At 39.4% G+C, this 21,645-nt stretch overlaps 1 pseudogene across 1 annotated transcript; it reads right to left on the reverse strand.

Annotated features, from left to right (window-relative positions):
* Positions 1-5,085: 5,085 nt before the first annotated feature.
* LOC108634876 lies at positions 5,086-20,684 on the reverse strand (annotated as a pseudogene). Its single transcript, XR_001917710.1, has 2 exons — positions 20,603-20,684; positions 5,086-6,447 (listed from the first exon to the last, which is right to left on the reverse strand). The product of XR_001917710.1 is annotated as a dihydrolipoyllysine-residue acetyltransferase component of pyruvate dehydrogenase complex, mitochondrial pseudogene (transcript).
* Between the last annotated feature and the right edge of the window lie 961 nt (positions 20,685-21,645).

Here is a 21,645-nt window from a genome sequence, read left to right on the forward strand (position 1 = left end):
GCGGTGGAAAGAAGAACAAAGCTGGAATCAAGTTTGCTGAGAGAAATATCACTAACTTCAGATATGCAGATGGCACCACCCTTATGGCCAGAAAGTGAAGAGGAACTAAAAATCTTCTTAATGAAAGTGAAAGGAGAGTGAAAAAAGTTGGCTTAAAACTCAACATTCAGAAAACGAAGATCATGGCATCCGGTCCCATCACTTCATGGGAAATAGATGGGGAAACAGTGTCAGACTTTATTTTTGGGGGCTCCAAAATCACTGTAGATGGTGATTGCAGCCATGAAATTAAAAGATGCTTACTCCTTGGAAGGAAAGTTATGACTAACCTAGACAGCATATTCAAAAGCAGAGACATTACTTTGCCAGCAAAGGTCTGTCTAGTCAAGGCTATGATTTTTCCAGTAGTCATGTATGGACATGAAAGTTGGACTGTGAAGAAAGCTGAGCGCTGAAGAATTGATGCTTTTGAACTGTGGTACTGGAAAAGACTCTTGAGAGTCCCTTGGACTGCAAGGAGATCCAACCAGTCCATCCTAAAGGAGATCAGTCCTGGGTGTTCATTGGGAAGACTGATGCTAAAGCTGAAGCTCCAGTACTTTGGGCCACTCATGTGAAGAGTTGACTCATTGGAAAAGACTCTGATGCTGGGAGGGATTGGGACAGGAGGAGAAGGGGACGACAGAGGATGAGATGGCTGATGGCATCACCGACTCAATGGACATGAGTCTGAGTGAACTCCGGGAGTTGGTGATAGACAGGAGGCCTGACGTGCTGCAATTCATGGGGCAAAGAGACAGTCACGACTGACGACTGAACTGAACTGAACTATTTCAGGTATTATAATCCCTTCTTAGTCATCTTTTTGGGTATTGATTCGAAAGCCACAAAGGAAGTACAGCAGATTCAACATGTCCAAAATGAATCATCATTTCCTCATTTTCCCCTTTGAAGTCTTCTCTTACGCGTATGACTTTCTGTCACTTATATTAGTTACCTCCATCTTACTCAAGTTGAATATCTTTTAAAAGGGTGTAAATCAGATTATGTCACTCCTTTCCTTGAAAACCTTTAGTGGCTTTTTCATTTGATTTAAAATAAAATCTAAATTCTTACCATGACCCACAAAACCCTACTCCATCTTCCCCTGCCCACCTCTTCACTCTCCTGAATTTCTCCCTCCAGAGGGTTCACTTCCCTCCATGGACACAGGACTTTCCTCAGACCCTAGAACAGACTAAGCCTCAGGGTTCTCTCAGGGTGTTTCCCTGTCAGTTCCCTCTGCAAGTTTTTTCCCCTAGGCTCTTTAAATGCTTGGCTTCTTTTTAGCCCTCAGCCTTCAGCTTATTCATCACAGTATTCAGCAAATATTTACTGAGTTTTTGCTATGTATTAGGAACTGTTTCCTCTGTGTGTACAGCTCAATTTGTCTGACTCTTTGCAACCTCATGGACTGTAGCCCACCAGGTTCCTCTGTCCATGGAATTCTCTAGGCAAGAACACTGGTGTGGGGTGTCATTTCCTTCTCCAGGGGATCTTCCCAACCCAGGAATTGAACTCGCATCTCTTATGTCTCCTGTATTGGCAGGAAGGTTCTTTACCACTGGCGCCACCTGGGAAGCCCTAGGTGCTGGGAATATAGTAATGGAGCAGGGACAGAACACAGCCCTGCCCTCCTGGAATTCAATTAAAATAAATGAGAATGATATCAATGAGGAGAATTCAAAGCAGGGGAATGTGCGAGTGACTGAATGACAGCTCTACATTGAGTGTCAAAGGTAAGACAGGCCACTCTGAGAAGACAGTATTCAAACTGAGATTTTTAATAATCAAAAAGAGACAAGTTTCCAGCACAACTCGGGGGAAGAGCACATTAGGCAGAAGGGAACCTCCAATGCAAGGACTGAATTTTAATGTGAGGAGTAGCTTTGTGTGTTTGAGAAAGCTGGAAGGAGGCTGAGGAGAGCTTGCAGCTCCAGTGAAGTGAAGTGAAATGAAGTCGCTCAGTCGTGGTCCGACTCTTCGTGACCCCATAGACTGTAGCCTACCAGACTCCTCCGTCCATGGGATTTTCCAGGCAAGAGAACTGGAATGGGTTGCCATTTCCTTCTCCAGGGGATCTTCCTGACCCAGAGATCGAACCTGGGTCTCCTGCATTGTAGGCAGACGCTTTACCGTCTGAGCTACACGGAAGTCCACAGTTCCAGTAGGCCTTTGTAAACCAGGGAAATGTGTTTGGGCTTTATTGTTTAAATGTTATAGAAGCCAGTAAGGGATTTTAAACATGGGGAATAACTTCATCTGTTTATATATTTTTTAAAAAAAGTACTATGGAATAAATCTAGAATTTGAGGACATTCTATCGGACACGACTGAAGTGACTTAGCAGCAGCAGCATAAGACAACTAACCCAGACTCTTGGTAAGCATTATTGTTACCAAAAACAGACCAGGAAAAGTTCAAGAATCTTGATGGGGGTTCTAAATCAGAGGCGGGTAGGGGATAGAGAGAGAAAAAGAGAGTTGAAGAAAAGTGACTATAAAAGACAGTTGAAAAGCAACTGGGAAATTTTGAATATAAACTGTATATTAGACAATATTATGGAATTACCATTCAGTTTCTTACATATGACATGGAATTATGGCTATATAGAAGAATTTTTTTATTTTTAGAAGATGCAAGCTGAAATATTAAGGGTAAAGAGCCATGACTTCTGCAACTTATATTCAAATGGCTCAGCAAAAGAGAGAGAAACACAAACCAAGTATTAACAAATGGGTCTAGATAAAGATATATGGGGAGGTGTGTGTGTGTCTAGATAAAGATATACGGAGGTGTGTGTGTGTGTGTGTATGTGTAGGGCTTCCCTAATGGCTGAGTGGTAAAGAATCTGTCTGCCAATGCAGGAGATGCAGGTTTCAATCCCTGGATCATCAGGAAGATCCCCTGGAGAAGGAAGGGGCAACCCACTCCAGTATTCTTGCCTGGGAAATCCCATGGAAAGAGAAACCTGGTTGGCTACAGTCCATAGAGTAGCAAAAAATTTGGACACAACTTAGCAACTAAACAACAATATAGAGAGAGAGATACTATTCTCGCACTATTGTATAATATTATTCTTGTACTATAGTACAAGAGTATTATTGTATAATACTATTCTTGTACTATATACTATACGTATATGTGTGTATATATATATAGTATATATACTAAACTATAGTATATACACACTATTCTTGTACTATACTATTCGTATATTATTGTTTTACCTTTTCTGGAAATTTGGAATTTTTCAGAATAAAAAATTGGAAGAAAATCGCTTTGTAGACTTCCATTTCTGACAGTAATGAAAGAGTCCCACTCTCAGACTGAAAGCAACTTAAAATGGTTTTAAGTATTTTTTTTACAAAATAGAAAATTTGTTAATAAGCTAGCATGAAAGTAAGGACTGATTACTCAGAAGCCAAAAACCGGTAAGAGATAAGCAGAATGCTGAAAACCAAGCTTTGTCTTGGCTAAACCAGATGAATTAGAGTTTTAGTTGTCATGGTCTCATGAGGCATAGAAAGAAGAAACCAAGCCCAGGTTCCTGCCAAGATGAGAAATTTCATAAGAGACTCCACACATAAAGTCAGGATCCCCCAGAAGGCCTCTTCAGCCTCTTTCCAGAAGACTACAAGAGAAAGTTACCTATAAGCAGCCTTACAGTAGGATGGAGGTGGTACTCTCACATAGCTGGCAAAGGTAAACCAGGTCGCGTTTAGAGAAATCTAAATGCTATAGGCTGAATATCTGTGTCCCTGCAAAATTCACGTTTAAACCTAATCCTCAGTGTGATGGTATCTGGAGATAAGGCCTCTGGGTGGTAATTAGGTCCTAAGAATGGGGCCCTTGCGAATGAGCATAGAGCCTTTATAAAGAAGACCTCAGAGAACAACCTCACCCCTCTACCATGTGAAACAAAGTGAGATGATGGCCTTCCATGAATCAGAAAATGGGCCCTCACCAGACATTGAGTCTGCCAGCGCCTTGATCTTGCATTACCAGGCTTCAGAACTAGGAAGAATAGGTGTTGTGGCATCTTACTTAATGGTATTTTGTCAACCCAAGTTGACTGTAACACCAACTTAACCCATATCCCAAACATTTCTACAGAAAAACTTACAAGAAAAGTGAACTCTAAGTCAAGTTACAAATCATACAAAGAGACAAGACATCTTGTATAAGAATTAACAGAAAAAAAAAAAACAAAAATGAATTAAAAAATCTCAGATAACAGAATCAAATACATAAAGACTTTAAAACTGAAATGGATTATAGCCATGGATTATAAATAAGTATGTTTAATATGATAAAAGAAAATATAACAAAGTTCTTTTTTTTTTTTTTCATAATTCCAAATTTATTTATTAAATCACATCAATTCCATAGAAAGTCTAGAACTGTGATAATGTTTGTAATTCATTTTTATTATCCTGAATATCACCACCCCCAACCCCCTACAGAAAGGCAAATTGTAAGAAAATGGAAAATAAATATTTAGGCTGATAAGGTAGCAAACAACCTAAATAATCTTTTTCTCTCTGACAGGATTTTAGGGTTTTCTTATTTTACATGAGACAACATTGGGGTGGAAAAACATAGAACACTTCTTTTTATACACATTTAACATTTTCCATTTTATCCAAGTACAAATGACTAGTTTGTCCCAGTCACCATCTTTTATCACTCCAAACTATCCACTAGTGTATCTCTCCCCTTTTTCTTTTCAGACACAACTTGATGATAAATGGACTTTGGCACATATCTCACTAGGAACCATATTTACATATATACACTTATTCCATTCCACAGTTACTTGATACAAGTTTTTCAAGTATTTAAGTAATAAATCCTAGTAATTAAGTTCATCTGCAAGTAACCACTAGTTAATTTTACAGGAAAAATTCTACTTTCACAAGTTCACTCTGTTAAATTCTATAAGCATATTCTTTTATTTGAGGCTATTATAGAATTCTGCTCTCACAATGACACATTTAAATTATTTAAATAGATACACACACAAATTCTCACTTATACCAAGGAGCTGGTTCATATTTATATCTTCATCTCAAGAGGAGAAAACAACCATTTCTGAATTCATAGAAAAATAAACAAAGAACAGCTGGTTGAACAGTCCTATGAAAATGTTGACTTTTAAAGTTTTCTCATATTTTCCTTCAAGTTCTCCATGCTTCCCATCCGTGATAAGCCAAGATTTATGTAACAGAAAATTTTTAACTAGGTTTAAATTCCAAAATCAAGTTTCAGTTCAAATCCTTTCTCCAAAAGAACTAATTTTCCTGACTTCTCTTTTCTCAAATCTAATCAAAACATTTGAGGTAATTAAATTTCAAAGCCTCAAGGTCTCATCAAGGTTACTTTTATGTGCCTGTCTCAATAGGGAACCACAATTCTACCTCTGCATTTCCAGTGGAAGGCCATACTACCAAAGGGCTATGCCACAGGCCCCTTGACCTGGAGTACACAGCTTAAAATCTGGTGTTTATTAAATGTGCATAATATTGGGATGTAATTGGCATTTTAAAAAATTCAGTAATGCCCATTACAAATAACTTATCTGGACAGACTCAAAAATAACTGGTTAACCTTAAAATAAAAAGAGAACCACCGTTTAATGACATATTAATACCTTCGTAAGAATGAAACAATGTGACCTAGGAGAGTCTAGAAATTCTTGGATTAATTATAACAACATGGTGATAGGTTTTTCAAGATACTTTCTAAACTCAGCAAGCCACTGGGCTCCAACTGCTCCATCGACAACACGATGATCACAACTGAGTGTAACAGACATCATGCTGGCCACATCAAACCCTTTTTCATTATCTGCTGGAACCAGTCTATCCTCTGAAGCACCAATTGCCAAAATACATGCTTGAGGTGGGTTTATAATAGCAGAGAAGTTCTTAATCCCAAACATTCCTAAATTTGAGATCGTAAAAGTGCCACCCTGGAACTCATGTGGTTGTAGTTTACCCTCTCGTGCTTTGGTTGCTAAAGAAACAACATCATTAGCAATGGTTTCCAGTCCTTTTATATGTGCATTAAATACAATAGGTGTGATGAGTCCTGCAGGAGTACTAACTGCAACACTGATATCAACAACATGATTTTGTCTTATAACTGTGTCCAGCCAAGAAGAATTTGCTTCAGGAACTTTTAAACATGCCAAAGCTGAAGCTTTTATAATGAAGTCATTGACAGAAATTTTGCTTTTTCCTTCTAACATCTTATTAAGTTCTTTCCGTACCAACAAAACTTCTCCCATATTTACATCAATAGAAAGGTAATAATGAGGTATGGTTTGCTTAGATTGCATTAACCGCTGTGCAATGACTCGACGAATGTTGCTGATTGGGATATCTGTGAAGACACCTGTAGGAACTGGAGGAAATGGATTATAGCCATGGATTATAAATAAGTATGTTTAATATGATAAAAGAAAATATAACAAAGTTCTGCAAAAAAGAATGGCAGATTTTAAAAAATCTAGACTTAAAAAAATTTTTTTTAATCCATAATAATTAGAATTTAGGATTCACTGACAGGTTTTAACAGCAGATTAGACATGCTGAAGGGAATTGGCAAATTGGAAGATAGAACTGAACTAGTTTTTTCAAATAAAAGAATCACAGAGGGTAGAGTGAGAAGATTTAATACATGTCTGATTAAAATTCTAAGATGAGAAAACCAGATAATACTTTCAGCAGGATTAAAAAAAACATTTACACCTAGACATGAGATAACGAAAATGCAGAGCATTGAAGACAAAGAAGTAACCTTAAAACCATCAAGAGAGAAATGACCAATTACCTCCAATGGAACAAAAATGAGGCAGACATGTGACTTTGCAACTGCAAAAAAAAGTAAACCAGAAGAAGAATATCTTTGATATTATGGTCAGAGAAAATGACTGTCAGTTTCAAATTATTTAACCAGTGGAAATATCTTTCAAAAATGAGGATTAAATAAAGGCGTTTTCAGGTAAACAAAAACTGACTTTGCCATTACAGAGCCTCCCTGACTGAAGCTGTATGGGTTCTCTGTCAAGAAGGAAAATGATCTTAGATGGATAGTTAAGGATGCAGGAAGGAAATGGTGACTATATTAATTGGTAAATATTAATAAATACATATAAACAACTATTGATGTCATTTTTTTCTCACCTTGTAAACTCAATCAATCATCTATTCAATAACATATAGGTTGAAGTGCCTATTGTGTGGCAAACACTATGCTGGATCCTAGGAAAACAGCAGTGGTGTTCTTACTGCACATTTCTAGATGACCCCCTGAAACACAGGCTTCCTGGACCTTTTCCAGTGCTTTGCAGAAGGAAGAGAGCAATGAGTGTGTATAACCTTAAACCTCCTGGGTTTTCAGGATAGATCAAGGTTAGCTTTTTTTTTTCAAAGCTGAAGTTGGATAGCCGGACTTTTCCATGAGTTATAAATGATACCATTGAACCAATACAAATTTGAATAACCAGGTAGATAACACCTGTTGCTTCCATTTCCAACAAATCTATCAGAGAATAATAACAGTGCTTCCTTTACTGAAAGAAAGAATGATGGGTGTGGAGGTTCCTCAGCAAGAATGTAAGCATGGCAGCTCTACCTTTTGGAATAAAGCAGAAAAAATTAAGGGGAAGGAGCTTTCTAAAGGAACACCTAAGAAAAGGGGAATGGGAAGGAGACCTCAAAATGCAGGAGGAAACAGCCTATTAACAGGCTTAATCTGTGATCTGAAATGGAGAGTTAATCAATCAATAATAATAGCTAAGATTAATTGATGCTAAATATGCACCAGGCACAGTTCTAAGCACTTTACATACTTAAGGATTATACCTGTACCTTGACTGATATAAGGACTAAATGATTTAATACATGTAAATTGCTTAGGACAATACCTAGTGCATATAAATACTATATACTTTTTGCTATTACTATTGTTTTAATTAGTATTTAATCTTCACAGCAACCCTGTGAAATAGGTACTAATATTAACCCCATTTTACAGAATATAAGGTTGGCTTCCCTAGAAGCAGATCCTGAGACAGTGATTTAGAGCCACAGGATTTATTGAGACCTCTACAGGAGGAACATATAAAGAGCAGTGAAGGGGATAGGGACAGAAAAGAGCTGAGCAAGAATAACTCCAAGGAAATCTTAGCCTTGGTCTGATTCATAGACGGAGGGCTCTAGAGTCTAGAGCATAAACCTCACTTTAGAGAAGGGTGCTGACTTTCTGTTCCTCTATCGGATGGGCCGAAATATAACTCCCCCAGGTATGGCAGCTCCCTCTAGTACAAACTCCACAGAGAGGAGGGCAGCTGTAATCCTTAGGAGCCAGTCTCACAGGCAGCTGGGAGATGTTTATTTAGTAAAGGGCCTCTGAATAGGGCCTCTATATAGCACCCACCACAGCTGGTAAATAGCAGAGCCAGTATAGTCTCTCCCTATACTGCCTCTTGTGAAGTCAAAAGGAAAATGGTAAATGGAGACATATGTGACTGACAAAGGGTTAGTACTAAATACTTCATATTTAAAGAGCTCTTACAATGAATGAAACAACCCAACAGGAAAAAGAAAGGCAACAACCTGATAAAAAGGCAAAGGACAGGGACCAACACTTTACAATGGAAATTCAAAAAACCACAATGAGCCCACAAATGAACTTCAGCTTCACTAGTGTTTCAATAAATGTAAATTAAAACAATGGGACATCTTTTTTGCCTATTATATTGCAGATTTTAAAGGATGATAATACTGTTGGTGAGAGTCTGTGAAATTATCTCTTTCATGTGCTGCTGTTGGGGCTGGAAATTGGTATTACCATTGTGGAGGGAGATTCTGTAATACATATAAAAAACCTCTGTACATCTTGACCAAATAATTCCATTTTTAGGATTTTACATAAATGATTGGACAAGTGCCCAAAATAAATGAACCAGATGTTCATTACATTCATCACACAATCATTTTTAATATGGAAACATTAGACACAAGTTAGACACATGTCCGGAGGATTGGTGAAAATAGTTCTTATTAATCCATATAATGGAATATCATGTAGCCATTAAAAACTATGGCTGGTTGGCATAGAAAGATATTCTCAGTGTATTGGATTGAGTTCTTTGAAGAGCATGTTATGGACTTCTCTGGTGGTATAGTGGTAAAGAGTCCCCCTGCCAATGTAGGGGACACAGGTTCCACTCCTGGGCCTGGAAGATTGCACATGCCATGGAGAACTGAGGCCATACTCACAACTACTGGAGCCTGTGAGCTCCAAGGTCTGCAAGTCACAACTACTGAGACCATGCATTGCAACTACAGAAGCCCACATACCTACAGCCTGTGCTCTATAACAAACAAAAGCCAATGAAACTCTGTGCCTCTGCAAAGCAAAGAAATCTGGTGCAGACAAAAATAAATAAATTAAAAAAATTTTTAAATGTAATAAAACTATAAATATTAATGTTCTAACATTTTATAATATGTTCATTACTTTTTAGTTACTCATAATAAAATAACTGGTCATACTGTAGATAATAGATAAATGAGCAAACTACTGAAATAATGCACAAATAAAGAAATAAAAATGGCCAATAAGCGTATGAAAAACGTCCAACCACACCAGTTATCAAAGTACTTCAAATTAAAACAACACTGAAACTACTTTTTTGACAAAGATTTTTAAATTATTACTATTTAGTGTTGCAGAGTATATATCAACATATCACTCCCAGGTTGTTGATGAGAATATATGCCTTTTGAAACTAATTTAGTACATATATTAAGAGCATTAACATATTTATACTCTGTCCTAATACTTTCTCACCTAAGAATTATTTCAAGAGGAAATAATTTAAAATACGAGCAAGAATGTTTACTATTAGGTTATTTTAAAACATTGAAAAACTGGATACAACATAAATGTCATTAGGGAAATGATTAATTACAGTATAGCTATAGAGTGGATATAACTATTTTAAAAAAGGTATTTATTTCAAAGTTTTTAATAACACAGGGAAATATTCTTGGTGTTAAGTGGAAAAAAGCATGTTGGCAAAACCGTTTGTATATTATGACCCAACAATATAAAACATGTGGCTCAGACAGTAAGGAATCTGCCTGCAATGCAGGAGACCTGGATTTGATTCCTGGCTCAGGAAGATTCCTTGGAGAATGAAATGGCAACCCACTCCAGTATTCTTGCCTGGGAAATCTCATGGATAGAGGTGCTTGGAGGACTGCAGTCCGTGAAGTTGCAAAGAGTCTGACACAACTGAGCTATTAACACTTGAAAAAAGAATTTGAAGCATTCTGACTCTACAGTTTTTGCTACTTTCACATTTTCTATTAAAGAAAAACAGGAATATTTTTAAGTTTAAAAATGAAGAAAAATTATTATGGATTTGTATATCCCCTCCATAAGGGCACATCTCTGTCATTTCCTTCTGGTGGCTTTGTATAAAAATTACTTAGATATGAAATGGGATTAATAGCTTAGGAGTGAGGGGATCACAGAGTTTCGGAGTCTGGCGGGGGTGAGGGAATGCATCCTAAGCTGGGATGACCAACCATTTCTGGACTGAGGGAGCCGCAGGATGCCAAACTTTTTCTCCTAAATCAGGACAAGATTGGTAAAGACAGGTGAGTTTGGCAACCTTTAGGGCTTGTGGAAGAAAGAAGGTAAGTGTAAGAAGCCTGTCTGAGAAAGAGAAGTGGTTCAGGGCTTTAATCAGGAAACAATTGTGGTCTGTAACAGAGTTAACTCCTGGGGTTCTCTAAAGTTCAGCTAGATGGTTAGCATCGTAGCATAACAGCAGTTCTGGAGTCTCCCTGTTAGCAAAACTGTCAAGTGCTCTTACTTCACATGGTGCCATGTGTGAAAGAAGCTGCACAATGAGACTTACTACCCTATTTTCCCGAAGGTCACTTAGGAGGGTAGATTGCTTAGAAAGGAAGCAAGACTCTCATGACTCCCCTATTGCCTGACTTCTAAGAGTTAATTTGTCTCTGGGATAGTATGAGTACTCAGAAGTTCTCCTCTGAAGATAATACCCATGTTTTATAATGCTGTTATCAGTTTTAGTTATGGGATTGCAAATGTGCCCAGAGATTCCCTTTGAGAAGGGAATCATGCAAATCTAAATTGTATTCACTTAGAATTCCTTCTACCTTTAATAATAACTAGACTCCACCTCAGACAGGTGTCACTGACACTTTCCAAACCGTCCTTCCATTTTGTTGAGTAGGACCTCAGTAGGACCTGGAAATCAGAGTCGCAAAGGACTCAGTTAACTTTTGGAGATGTCCTACTTCCCAGTTAGCTCAAATTCCTCCCAAGAAGTTGAGTGTAGTCATCCTACAGATACTTGCCAGCTCGCTTGCTGGGGGGTTGTGCAGAAAAGAGCACATCTTTTGAGACTATTGAATTTAAGAAGACTGAGCAACAACTCCACATTAGTGTCTGTAAATTCCCTTCATTGCTTCTACTCACAGCCGATTACAGCTGCCCACCCGCTGCAGCTTCTTTCACACATGGCACCATGTGAAGTAAGAGCCCGTGACTGATTGCTTTGCCAGCTGGCAGCCTCCAGGTCTGCTGTTAGGCTGTAACATTGACCATCAGGCTTTAAGACATTCATGAGTTCTCAGAGTCCCTCGAACCTGTTTAGGTGGCTCAGAGATATCTCCACACTGTCATGCAAGGTATAAAGGCTAACCTTTAAGTCCAACTTTCTCAATTAAATTTCGATATGTATGTGTCCTTCTGCTAGAGAAGAGGAAGGAGGGGAAAGAAGACTGGACAATCATTGAGCACCTCCCCATGTGATGGACACTGAGCAAACCATTCTCTATATTTACCTCATTTAATCCCCACAAATACCCTTTATCCTCATATTGTGAATGAGAAAACCAAGGTTTCAATCATTTAGAAAAGTTAGTCAAGGTCCTCAGTTAACAAGGAGTGAGCTAAGAGTCTGGTTTTTTTCTTAACATGTGTGCTCTTTCCCCTCTTATCAAACAGCCAGATGGGTCTTTCTCCTTCCTTCCTTCCCCTCCTCCTCCTCACTCTCCCTCCTTTCTCCCACCAAAATTTCATAATTGTGATCAATGTCATTAAAGAGATACGAGAGGGACAGAGTAAAGGGATAAAGTAGGTGATTACATAGGTAATCCCACTAGGGGATTGTAAGTAGAAAAATTATGGGAGACCCTGGAAGTTAATGATTACTCAAGAGAGGCACACACAACCAAGCAGGCTTGCTAAGCGACAAAACGAGGCAGCAGGGGCACAAGGCATGCCCCCAAACAATAAAACGATGGTGGCATGAGAGGCACATCCTGCCCAGTGAGCTAAGTTAATGATCCCTAGGACATGCCCACTGAACACATAAAAAACAATTTGTGGACCTAGCTTGACCATGAAGGGACAAGAAAACTGTCCTGCTCAGCCTGGAGGAGGAGCTGATAATGGAAGCATGATGTCTATTCAAGAAAGAGCTTTTCTCCTCCTCCCTACTTTTCCTTTGATTGTGAAAAAGACTGCTTTTAAGCTTCACAAGCATCCAGTTCTAATAGATCCCTTCTTATCGATCACTTTACCTCTCGCTGAATTTCATCCACACTGAGACATAAAGGACTACGGTACCAGAGCTCTTGGGAGCCACCGAAACACCACCCAAATGGTTTCACACAGAGTGCTCTGAAGGCCTCATATCACATGAACCAGAACTACTGCAGGACAAGAGGGAAGATTCTGGAAGACCAGTAAGAAATATGCAGGTGGAAAAATCTACTGTATAGCACAGGCAATGGAATATTACAGAACAATATTCTGTAGCAATCTAAATGGGGAAAGAGTTTGCATGTATATGTATAACTGAATCTCTTTGCTGTATGCTTGAAACTATCACATTGTTAATCAACTATGCTCCAGTACAGAATAAACATTCTTTTAAAAAGGAAGAAGCAGGTAGAAAGAAGGAAGGTGGAACAGACACTTTTTAAGTAGAGTGAAGAGCATGAAGGGAAGTCCCCAAGGTGGAAAGGAGTGGGGCTGTTGGAGGAGCAGAAGAAATGAAGTGCAGGGGTGGGCAGAGCGGAGCTCAGGAGTCTGCGAGGCAGACAGGGGCCAAGGAAAGTGAGTGCTTGTAGCTGGGGGAGAGGATCCTGGCCTTCACTGAATCATTTCACTCTGACTCGAAGCACTAAGGAAGAGGAGTATTTTCAGTCTTCACCGAGAAAACACTTTCACCTTTGGAGTAGTGTTTCTTAACGAAGGCCCCTATCGGCACTGGATGTGACTGATTTTATGTACAAGACTGCTCTGTCCCTTTCTTTCAGACTGGTCTCCAGGTAGTAAGGGCTTCCCTGGTGGCTCAGACGGTAAAGCGTCTGCCTGTACTGCAGGAGACTCGGGTTCAATCCCTGGGCTGGGAAGATCCCCTGGAGAAGGAAATGGCAACCCACTCCAGTACTGTTGCCTGGAAAATTCCATGGACTGAGGAGCCTGGTAAGCTACAGCCCATGGGGTCGCAAAGAGTCGGACATGACTGAGCGACTTCACTTTCACTTTTCCAGATAATAAATGCCAGCAGCAACTTCTTCCCCACTAGTCCAGGCACTATGACGACCCAAAATACCCCACACATTTCTGAAACCTCCTGAGTGGTTCTGCCTCCCGCTGAGAAATTTTTCTCTAGTTTGGGCTGCAAGAATCACTGCCACCAACTTCATGACTTCTTTATCCTTTCCTCTCTCAACATCCAAACTCCTCTTCTGCTAGATGTCCTTCCTACAGACATTCTAATGGCGCTGATGTTTGTCTCTATGACATACTGGGAGTGTTTTTTAAAAAGTTATTTATTTATTTGGCTCTGCCAGGTCTTAGTTGCAGCATGTGGGATCTTTAGTTGTGGCATGCAGAACTCTTAGTTCCCTGACCAAGGATGGAATCCAGGCTCCCTGCAAGTATGGAATCTTAGCCACTGAATCACAAGGGAAGTCTCCTGGGGCATTTTAATTCCATGCAGTAACTGTGGAGTCTGCTATATATCAAGGTTGGGGGTACAGATAGGCTAGTGACAGAGACAGATGTGAAACAATACCTGACCGTACGGCGGGAAAGCACAACTAAGAAAGCTTACACAAGGGACAGAGGAGGCAGAGGAGGAAGTGATGACCTCTCCTGGCCCACGAGGCCAGAGAGGAAGGACATTTTACAGGCTGAGGAGGCAGCAGCACATTTTATGGAGACATAATATACCCAGTGAGTTTGGCAGCTGTAAAGAGCTTGGCATCGTTGAAGCATGAATTTCAAGTCGAGGTGTGGCAGGAAGACCGGTTGGAGAGAGGGGCAGCCACAGTTCACCAAGGGCCTCACATGCCATGATTAGGATGGGAGAACATGCAAAATAAACTCCTAAATGTGGTATACTTGCAAATTTTCAATCATCCTGAAATGACAACATCTGAATGTGATATTTACATTTTCTAGGGACTTCCCTGCCAGTCCAGTAGTTAAGACTCCATACTTCCAATGCGGGGAATACAGGTTCAATCCCCAGTCAGGGAAATAAGATTCCACATGCCATATATCATGATCAAAAAATAATAAAAAAAAAAATACAGCTTCCAGAAAATATGTTCAATCATTCATTCACTCACCAAACTTTTTTAAAAAAAATTTCTAAAGAGCTGTATAGATAAGGTCATGGCAGTGTGATACAGTTTCCCCCTGACTCTATAACCTCACTTATGAAGTTCCTGTGTGCCCCGGTAGATTTTAAAGTTTCTTTCCATGAATTTTTTAAACAGCTTTATTGATGTATAGCTGACAAATCACAAACAGCACACACTTTGAGTGCACAGTTTGTTAAGTCTGATGTTTATATGACATACATATACATTTATGAAACTATCAATTACAGTCACCATATTCATCCATAAAGATTTCCTTGTGCTCCTTGGAAATCCCTCCCCCAACCTCCATCTCAAACCTAGGCAACCACTGATATGCTTTCTGTCACCATAGATTAGTTAGCTTTCTGTAGAATTTTACATAAATATGTACTTTTTTTTTTAATTTTGGTCTGGTGCTGGTGCTCAGATGCTCAGTCATGTCAGACTCTTTGTAACCCCATGGACTGTAGCCCACCAGGCTCCTCTGTCCACAGGGATTCTCCAAGCAAGAGTACTGGAATGGCTTGCCATGCCCTCCTCTAGGGGATCTTCCCAACCCAGGGATTGAACCCGAATCTTTTACATCTCCTGCATTGGCAGAGGGATTCTTTACTACTAATGCCACTTGCTTCTTTCAAATAGCATAATTATTTTGAGATTCATCCAATGTGATTTCATGTATCAATAGTTATCATTTTTTATTTTTTAAAAAAACTTTCCACTTTGAGCTATGTCCTCCCTCCAGTATTTACTGTATCTCCACAAACTTGCTCCATGGAATAACAAACTTGCTCCACATTAGGAGATGCTTTGGGGATGATAATCCCCCCTGGAACTATGAGATACTGTTTGCGGAAGAAATGATGAGACATAGATCCTAGTTTTCTAAGAACTCTCTAAAATGTAAGAGTACTGTAATAAACAAAGTAATGGAACCAAAATATGTCCACATCCTTGTCCCTAGAAGCCTTGAAAATACTACTTTACATGTCATAAGGGATTTTTATAAATGTGATTAAGATAGGGCTTTTGAGGTGAGAAGACTATCTTGGGTTATCTGAGTGGGGTCCTTTTGTAATCACGAGGGTTCTTGTAAGGGAAGAGGGAGGCAGGAGGAACAGAGTCAAAAAGAGACTGAAGATGCTTTGATGTTGGCTTTGAAGATGGAGGAAGGGGTCACAGGCCAAGGAATGTAGACAGCCTTAAGAAGCTGGGAAAGGCAACGGGAGGGATTCTCCCCTAGAGCCTGTTGAAGGAATACAGCCTGCTGACCTTAATTTTAGCCAGAGAAACCTTATTCTTGGACTTCTGCCCTCTAGGATCAAAAGATAAGAAATTTTTGTTGCTTTAAGCCACTAAGCAACAAATTTGTGAAAATTTGTTATAGCAACAACAGGATAACTGATAAAAATACCAATCCTGTTTTTAAAAATGCTGAGTCTCTCTGTAACAACCTAGAGGGGTGGGAAAGGGTGGGAGGTAGGAAGGAGGTTCAAGAGGGAGGGTACTGTGTACACCTATGGCTAATTCATGTTAAAAACATTTTTTTAAAATGCTGAATCTGACCGCTTCTCTTTCTCTTCCATTTTGTGACACATGATCTAATAGGAGCGGAAGCAGGTTGGATGCGGAATCAGACTGACGTATCACAGCTGCTCCTCTGAGCTCATTTCCTCATCCTAAAGGAGGGGAGATGCAGTATTTATCTTTGGGGGCAAAGAAAGAATTGATGAGATGATATACACAAATGATTTCACATGCTAGTAAGGTTACGCTCAAAATCCTTTAAGCTAGGCTTCAACACATGAGCTGAGAACTTCCAGATGTTTAAGGTGAGTTTTGAACAGTCAGAGGAACCAGAGATCAAACTGCCAACATCTGTTGGATCATAGAAAGAGCAAGAGAATTCCAGAAAAATATCTACTTCTGCTTCATTGACTAAACTAAAGCCTTTGTGTGGATCACAACAAATTGTGGAAAATTCTTCAAGAAGTGGGAATACCAGACCACCTTACCTTCCTTGTGAGAAACTTGTATGTGGGTCAAGAAGCAGCATTTAGAACCGGACATAGAACAACTAACTGGTTCAAAATTGGGAAAGAAGTACGACAAGGCTGTATATTGTCACCCTGCTTATTTAACTTGCATGCAGAGTATACCATGGGAAATTCTTGGCTGGATGAATCACAAGCTAGAATCAAGATTGCCAGGAGATATATCAATAACCTCAGATACAAGTGAAGAGGAACTAAAGAGCCTCTTGATGAAGGTGAAAGGGGAGAGTGATAAAGCTGGCTTAAAACTCAACATTCAAAAAACTAAGATCATGGCATCTAGTCCCATTATTTCATGGCAAATAGAGGGGAAAAAGTGGAAGCAGTGACAGATTTTATTTTGGGGGTCCAAAATCACTGCGGACGGTGACTGCAGCCATGAAATTAAAAGATGCTTGCTTCTTGGAAGGAAAGCTATGACCAACCTAGATAGCATATTAAAAAGCAGAGACATCACTTTTGCCGACAAAGATCTGTCTAGTCAAAGCTATGGTTTTTCCAGCAGTCATGTATGGATGTGAGAGTTGTACCATAAAGAAGGCTAAGCACTGAAGAATTTATGCTTTCAAGTTACGGTGCTGGAGAAGACTCTTGAGAGTCCCTTGGACTGCAAGGAGATCAAAACAGTCAGTCAGTGGGAACTTATGTACACCCGTGGCAGATTCATGTTGATGTATGGCAAAACCAATACAGTATTGTCAAGTAAAAAAATAAAAAAACAGTCAGTCCTGAAGGCAATCAACCCTGAATATTCATTGGAGGGACTGATGCTAAGGCTGAAGTTCCAATACTTCAGCCACCTGATGTGAAGAGCCAACTCATTGTAAAAGACCCTGAAGCTGGAAAAGATTGAAGGCAAAAGAAGGGAGCTGCAGAGGATACGGCTAAGTAGCATCGCCAACTCAATGGACACGAATTTGAGAAAACCTCGGAAGACAGTGAATAACAGGGGAGGATGGCGTGCTGCATCCATGGGGTCGCAAAGAGACATGACTTAGCAACTGAACAACAACAACATACACAAAGGGCCCAGCACATAGTATACCCTCAATAAATAATCATTTTCTTTACTTCCCACCTAACTTGATTGAAGAAACTAAACTCTCTTGTTAATGACGTGCTGTGAATTTTGGCTAAACTGCTTCTTCTCCTTCAACCTATTCCATGAGGTTAAAGGAAGATATCTGTTAAATCTCCAAGAGTGTTTATGAAGTCTCTTAGAGTTTGTAATGTGGCTAGATACTCTCGATTAAAAAGTATTATTTAGATGCAAAGTTCTGTTATCTTTTGAGTAGGTGATTATTTCCTGTCCTAAATTGTTCAGCACTATACTAAAGTTCCATTTCTGAGATAATGATGTTACTTGAGAGGGTGACAAGATACGTCACTTGAGTCTTAACTAATTAACTAACATTTTTCACTTTTCAAGCCTATACAAGCCTATCATAAAAAGCTAAATGTTGAGTATTATTTACTTTGTATATGGTGTCACTTCCAGTATTTTAATATAGCAACTAAAACTGCCCAATACAAGTTGGCATTTTAACACTGGATTAGGCAATATTCACTTTACTTGTGGTGGTGAAGTCGCTCAGTCGTGTCCGACTCTTTGCGACCCCGTGGACTGTAACCTACTAGGCTTCTCCATCCATGGGATTCTCCAGGCAAGAATACTGGAGTGGGTTGCCATTTCCTTCTCCAGGGGATCTTCCTGACCCAGGGATTGAACCCTGGTCTCCCGTATTGGAGGCAGACGCTTTAACCTCTGAGCCACCAGGTACTTGGGGGAAGTCTAATTGAGAACTATTTAAAGAGCTTTGTGAGTTTTCCTGGTGTTCCTGTGGTTAAGAATCTGCCTGCCAATGCATGGGACAAGGATTCTATTCCTGGTCCAGGAAGATCCCACAGGCCTTGGTAAAACTAAGCCCACGAGCCACAACTACTGCACCCGTGCTCTAAAGCCTGTGCTCCACAAGAGAAGCCACTGTAATGAGAAGCCACGCACTCCACCTCGAGAGTACCCCACTCCTGGCAACCAGAAAAAGCCCTCAGGCAGCCCAGTCAAAAATAAATATTTTTTTAAAATAAAAGCTTTGCGCTTTTAATCAGTATAAGAAAAGGGTAAGGGAAACAGTGCTATTATTTTTCTACAAGGGTTTAGTTTTTAACAGATTTAAAATTCAAATTCTTAATCTCACCTTCAAGTACCTTCACAAGCACAGTGCTGGGTTCTGTTGATTTTTCCTCCCAAATATGTCACTGTCTTGAAAACATCCACTTCTTTCATCTTCACTTTCATCACCTAAGCTAGGTCCTTTCAGCTTTCCCACACACAGAGTTTTTTCCATCTTCTGGTCTTTGCCCAGAACACTCTGCCCCAGCTCTCTGCTCGGCTGCTTTAGCATCCTTCAGGCTCCAGTTTGAAAAGTATGTTCTCAGAGAGTTCTTCCCTGCCTATCTTATCTCAGGAAAGTTGTCCTTTCTTACATTCTTTTCCTATCTTTCATAGTAATTACCACCATTTATAACACAAAATATTTCTAAATCTTTTGCATGCAATTAATGAATTAGTACTTGTAAAGTGCTTAGAGCCAGTATAAGGCACATAAGTACTATGTAAGTGATAATTTAAAAAAAACAAAACTCCCACAATCCTCACAACCCTACTTGTGCTATTAATGTCACCTTTTCACAGAGGACAAAACTGAGGAACAGAGAAGTTAAAACAACTTGTCCAAAAGCTGCACAACTAATAAGTAACAGAATCTAGCTACAAGCTCAGTCAGGGACCAAAAATCTACATATCCAACTATTTTCTACATTTCCTTTTCAGTCTAGGACCTAGCATAGCTCATTGCACCTACTAGGTACTTTCAATAAATATCTGTTTAATAAAGTGAAGGGCTTTCCTGGTGGCTCAGAAGGTAAAGAATCTGTCTGCAATGCGGGGAGACCTGGTTCGGTTGGGAAGATCCCCTAGAGAAGGAATAAAGGGACTGCTCTATTAAGAAAATAAAATTTACCTGTAATCCTACCACATAGAGATTTTGGTATTCATACTTTAGATTTTTTAATTAAAAAAATTAAAAAAAAATTTTTTTTCATACTTAAGATTTTTTAAATGTAAGGTTATACTTTTCATCAAAATCATAACTTTCAGAAATTATTTTTGAGGAGCATAGATCAAGCATTAGTACCTAATGTATTTGACATTTATTCTTTAAAACATTTACAATTTCAAGTGAACTTTCTTCCTTTAGAAAGTAGGTGGAAGGTGGGGAAAAGGCTAAGTCTTTAAGCAAATGATAAAGAATTTTCTTAAAATTTTCTGGCCCTTCTTTATCTCTAGGTAGAGGTTGCCAAACTACAGCTAGAAAGTCTAGGGAAAGCATGAGATATTTTTTTTAAAATATTATACTTCTTTAAATCAAGTATGCTTTAAAATTTGTCATGAGAATTATCTTTAGAAAATCAACTGGCAAGAGTTTTCTAAATATTCTGAAAGCACAGCAAAGGTCCTTTGTTTACAAATCAACAACAGTCTATGCTGATTACGTGGCTATGTCAATGGGAAAACTAGATAAAAAACAGCACTCACCCATAACGGGCAAGAAAAACAAGCAAAGGCTACTGGTGAACACCAACAGGAAGCTTCTGCAGATACTGGTTTGCTCAAAGGATTTTTTTTTGTTCTTTTAAATAGTTTCAGGATAAATAACTCGTAGCAGCTGGTCATCAGATTCACATATACTCATGGAAGGCCCAACCACTAAGACCGACTGTGAATAATACATCGGCTCTCGGGGAGGACTGGGCTGGTCGCAGCGTTCTCCTTCTGCCATTCGACAATAGCAAGATGAAGCCGGACGGCCATGCGGGATGGTGTGTAGTTTCAGCCACAGACACTGCATTCATGAGCACTCCACATTTCTGAGATAGAGTTAGCGGATAAGGACTACCAGAGCATAATCAAATGCAGCCAGAGCAGTGGGAGCCTTGTATCACATGACCTTTGAAAATATTTTAATCTAGAAACACCATACACTGGATACAAAATCCATGACTACCTGACCTATCCCAGGCATGGCCTGGGATATACTACTCCGAGATATTTCCTGTTTGCTTTGGGTAAATAGAAATCTTGAGCTAGGAATAGAGAAAATTTGAAAATTAAAAACAGAATCTAAGTATTTTTGAATGCTTTTTAAAAGACAACGAAAAATGACAAGCTTAGATCACATCAGAGGCTCCTCATGTAGTCTTCAAAGCTGATTTCTTACAATCAAAGGGACCCAGAAGCAGCAGACACGGCATGATTTTGAAGCTCAGACTTTGTTCTATTATTCAGTTGCAGCCAACTTTCAACTACTGAGGAAAGAAGAAAGATGATTTAGAATAACAGGATTGCTCATCTGTATTGCAAGAGCCTTCAAGCAGCTCATTGCTTGATGTCTAGGGATCCCAGGATGGAGGTGAGTTTCTTTGTCTACTGCTGTCATCTTACTGCTTCGTGTTGAGAGTATTGATTTATGAGTTCAAAGTATCATTGGATCTTGTACTTAAAGCTCCTAACTGTAATCTAGGCACATTCTTAACAACACACATATAGAGAAGTAAGAATATTTTGGATTATTGCATCATTGCCTCCAACTCTCAGCCCCTATTTTCATTCAGTCAGTAGGGTGGATCTTGGAAGAGTGGGGTTCAGGATTTGAGTGGTAAGGTCCTTAGTGGAAGGGGGCAGGGAAGTGTTGGTGGCAGGAATGCCTGTTTCCTCTGCCTCTAGGCCAAATACACCCTGATAGAGGCTAGCAGAGGTCTAAACCAGAGGTAAT

Source organism: Capra hircus, unplaced genomic scaffold (genome assembly GCF_001704415.2).
Source record: "Capra hircus breed San Clemente unplaced genomic scaffold, ASM170441v1, whole genome shotgun sequence".
Taxonomy (NCBI): domain Eukaryota; kingdom Metazoa; phylum Chordata; class Mammalia; order Artiodactyla; family Bovidae; genus Capra; species Capra hircus.